This window comes from Chiloscyllium plagiosum, unplaced genomic scaffold (genome assembly GCF_037043375.1).
Source record: "Chiloscyllium plagiosum isolate Xiang-an unplaced genomic scaffold, Cpla_swu_hap1 HiC_scaffold_38, whole genome shotgun sequence".
NCBI classification, from domain to species: Eukaryota; Metazoa; Chordata; class Chondrichthyes; order Orectolobiformes; family Hemiscylliidae; genus Chiloscyllium; species Chiloscyllium plagiosum.
This window is the reverse complement of record NW_028270176.1, coordinates 85,210,376-85,215,149: the sequence shown is the minus strand read 5'-3', so window position 1 is coordinate 85,215,149 and position 4,774 is coordinate 85,210,376.

Here is a 4,774-nt window from a genome sequence, read left to right as displayed (position 1 = left end):
GAGGTTTCTAGCAACCTTTTAGGCGAAGGGTTTCCAGCGACCTTTGAGGCTGAGGACCAGAGCGGCACGACCAGTAACTCTATGCACAGACCAACGGTAAGAAAAGAGTCCTTTAAGTACTATCTTCGTGGTCAAGGACTACTTTAAGTGGTCGGGGACGCACTTAAGTGGTCGGGAATTGGCAAAGTAAAATTAAGAGTGAATAATTGAGCAAGTTGATCGGACGAGTAAGGTGTCTACCTGATTCGAGCACCCAGCCTTAGACTGATTGTTAAGACGGCAACCCCACCCCCACCCTAAAGTGGGTGTGGAAGAAGGTGACACTAGACCTCTAAAAGATCAATTTTAAATTAGTAGAAATGGGAGGCAAAGGAAGTTGCCTGACTAAGGATCGATCAATCAAAAGCGCTGAACTCGAGTATATACCTCCAGAAACTCCCCTGGGGAGTATGTTGATAAATTGGGAAAATAATTCCCAGACGCGGGGAAAGGATAGAAATGTGATGATAAATTATTGTTGTTTTGTTTGGACACGTAAGAGTATAAAGTTACCAAATTAATTTTGGCCCAAATACGGGTCTGATGAAAAGTGGCTGTGTCAAGACTTAAATATATATGTTCATAGAAAACAAAATCAAGGCCAGGGGAAGTTTGATTATGCGGCCTGTTGGGTGGGAAGTTCAAAATATCTATCCTGGTAGCGGCAGGAGAAGAGATAACAAAGAGACGGCAGAAAAATGAGAATGACAGGATGAAAGGGGGGAAGTACGGACAACAAGAGCCAGCTATTAGGAAAAGGAGACAACAGGCAGGATGCTATTATTGCGGTAAAATGGGGCATTTCAAACGAGAGTGCCCGAATTTCCGAAGAGAAAAGAAAATTGTTTCCCTGAAGAACTTTGAGGGAAATAAGGAGGGTTTGGAAGTAAGTTTGAGGCAAATGCGATCAATGGTGAAACAGAAAGAGTAGGGCAGTGATCAGACCACTGCCCAATTAGTTCCTTCGAGGGAAGTCTCTGTAGGTGACGCTAAAATGGAATATGTTAACACTCCACGAATTAGTTGTAAAGTAAGAACTTTTAAGAAAGAGATGAAAAGTTCGATAGAGGATCTGGCGGGACTGGCTGAGCAGTTAGATCAATTTCTAGAGCCTAACTTATATACAGGGAGAGAACTGATGGCAATTTTAGGAACGTTATTCTCAGGAAAGGAAAGAGGTATGTTTAGGCGGAGACTCTTAAAGGTCCGGTTTGAAACTAAATCGTGGCCAGACATATAAAAGAAACGACAAAAAATTAGAAGGATGGGAACAGACTCAAGAATTCTAAGATATGAAATCATCCTTATGGAGAGAGACGACCTGGTGTTAACAACAGACACCTGTTTGAACCCATTTGCATTTATGTGGAAGGGAGAGCCCCTAGACACGCGAGAAGTAGAATATTAGACCCAGAACAAGAGCCGACATACAGGTTATTCCTTTACATGAAGGAGATCAGCCGTTTATATACAGGTCGTCAAGAGTAGTACAAAGAAAAAGACGTCCAGAAAAATGTTCACAAGCTGGAGGAGTTGTTGCGGGAAACTCAAAGTGACTGTGAGACATGATGTCTGTGTGTGTGTGTGTGTGTGTGTGAGTGTGTGTGTGTGTGTGAGCGAGAGAGAGAGAGAGAGAAGCTGTACAGCTAGTAGAATGCTTTGTGATTCGTTTTGAATGTACATTCGTTTGCTGGTGATTAAATGTTTGTGCTTTGTTCCCTGGAGTTTATGATCCGGGACTGTTTTGAATCTGATTTCTATTGTGGAAATTTTAACATGATATCTTTTAAGGTTAAGGATTTTACAGATTATGAAATAAAAGTGAACTCCTGTTCTTTTTACAGGACATGACTACCTTACTGTCAGTTTCTAACTAACCTCTTTTATCCTTACATGGAAACGATTTATGGAGGACAGGTTTTGCCTTGAAGGGGATTTGGCTATTCGATTTGAAACTTTGGCTTGAATGGGCGGGCCCCTTTGTAAGGCAGCCCTGGTTATTTCACGACCAATATCATTGTGATCGAGCAATAATTGACTGTGAATACTTGGGAGGACTATGTTTGGATTTGAATCGGGAGACTAAAGCCGGACTGGTGGCGGGCAACATAGTGAAAATAAAAGAAGGGATGGGGAGGAGATGTTAAGGGATCTGGTAGACAGGAACAAGGATCAAAGTGGAAATCCCCACAGGTTGGATGTTATTTCTGTGGAAAGACCAGTTACTTTAAGAGAAAGTGTCCAGATGCGAAAAAGGAAGTAAAGGCAACGCCGTGTATGAACCTTGATGAAAATAGGAGTGTCAGGAGTTCCTGCCCCCAGGGACCCGCCAGGAACCCTTAATAAAATTAACCCTTAATAAAAGAACGTAGTGTTCCTAGTCGATAAGAGGACAGCAAGATCATCCTTAAATTTTAAACCCAAGGGAGTGGGAACGAAAAGGTTAATTGGATTATGATAGCAGTTTTGTGATGAGAGGTACGAAAATCAGTTTTGCGCTCATGACAAGACGTTGCCACTAAATTGGGATCAAATTAACTGCAAATAGTGCTATGGAATCTGTTGGGGTTTTTAAAATGAGTGTTCTCGAGCAAAACAAATATAGAAACAGAATGAGAAGTCACAGGTGACTGGTAAACAAACAGAACTGCGCGATTACAGCTGTTGGAATGTTTTGGTCACTTGTTGCGTTTTCCTCCAGGAATTATACAATAACTTGTGTCGGTTCGGGCTAGCACAATTGATTCATTATAGATTTCATCATTTGGTATTTGTGGTGGATCGATTGTGTTGACCTGAATCAGTATTGTCAGGATACCTTCACATATTTTAGGTTACCTGTCATATTGATTCATGATTAATTTAAAACCTGACTGCGTGCATTACTGGCCAGAATGTATGCGGGCAGTGACAGCAACAGTCTGATGGTGGAGGAGAGTAGGAAACCTACTTATGGGGAGCTTTAATAGTTAGCACCCCACATCAGGTACGGACCATATTAAATTAGAAGGCAGGACGATGGCTCACAGACTCTAGGATTTTGAAATATGAGACAATCCTAATAAAGCAGAATGACATTGTGTTAGTCACGGAAAGTTGCTTGAATCCAGCTGCATTTCAGTGACGGGGAGAGGGGAAGTACCTACAGCCGAATTTATTGATAAGTTTCTGAAAAACTATATTGTGCCTCTTGGTTCTGCATTGTCTTTTCTTAGGAATAAAGGTGTATTGGCACAGACACCACCTTTGGATTTCGCAGCTCACCAGATAAAGCCAGGAGACTGGGTTCTGATAAAGACTTGGAAAGATACCAAACTACATCCAAAATGTGAAGGGTCGTTCCTCACTCTCCTGACTACCGAGACAGCAGTACGGGTACAGAAAAAGGGTGTAGCCATCACACTAGCGTTAAGGGTCCGGTAGACGCACCTACTCCCTCGGCAGAGTGGCAAGTTCATCCTACAGAGGACTCTCTGAGAATCAGGTTGAGCAGAAAGACTGAATTGACATAAGAGATTTTTAAAATTTGCTGCTACTGATTTAAAACTGCTGTTATTAATTGTAAGAGCTGTGTGGACTCATTTCTCTCAGACACCTGATAAAGACGATAAATAAGAGAAGTAAACAGAGTAACGGGGTGAGTACGTATAAGAGGACTATCATAAAATGGGTAGCATGTCTAGAATTGCTAACTGCATCCTCTTAATGTTGAGGCTTTACGAAATAAGGTTGACATGTTCGGTACTATTAAAAGTCCCTGAATCTGAATACCTGCAAGTAAGAAAAAGTGATGTTTGCAGCCTAGTAGATTGCGGAGATGTAAAGAAACAGAGAAAATACAGTTCCTTTTCAATTAATCTCCAGATCCAAATGCAGACAAAATTTGGCATGACAGGGCCACCACCCAGCATCACAATTCATAAAGAACCCTTTCGTCCGTCCCTACAATGCACTGATAAGAAATGCAACGCGATATAGCTCACTATTAAAAATACCTCCTCTGAAGAATCCTTTCCTACTAGTTTAAATGCGAGTTGGCCCCTTAGTAACAACCTTAGAATTTTAATGGAAGCCCCAGGAGACGCTCTGAGGATATGCAAGAGTACGATGATTGGAAGGTACCCTGGGAAGTTTTTTATTGGATGCTGTCTCCGAATAATTGTAGAGAAGGGAAAACAAAAAGAACAAAAACCTTTTGTCCCTAACGGTGACCCGAAATTGGTAAAAGTTATAGAAGTTAAAGACTTAAGACAAACCATTGAAATAGAAACTGGATACAGGGAGACAAATGTCTGGGTAGAATGGGTGAGATTATACGGCAAAAAAGTCTAAATAAAATCAATTGCTTTGCATGTGCCTTGGGAAGACCGGTGGCTCGTGCGGTTCCCTTTCTGCTCAGGTGGAAGCGAGATAACACTGGTATGCTATGCACGATAGCCCTGTACCAGAATGAGACGGCATGGGGAAACCCTGCTTTTCAAACATTGATGTCGATGTTTCCTGTCTTAAAGAAGGGGGAATTGAGAAAATCTCCTACATTTGCGAATGTGGTTTGGAATCATACCTCCTGTATAAAGAGGAATGGGACAGGTCAGTACGATTTCTAGGAGACTTAAAGCTATGCTTAGAAGTTTAATCAGTCTCCGAGACAGAGTGGGGAAGAAACTATTCAGCCTTAAAAATACCCCGAGCGGATTTGTGGTGGTACTGTGGTGGAAAGACTTTAAGACCCACC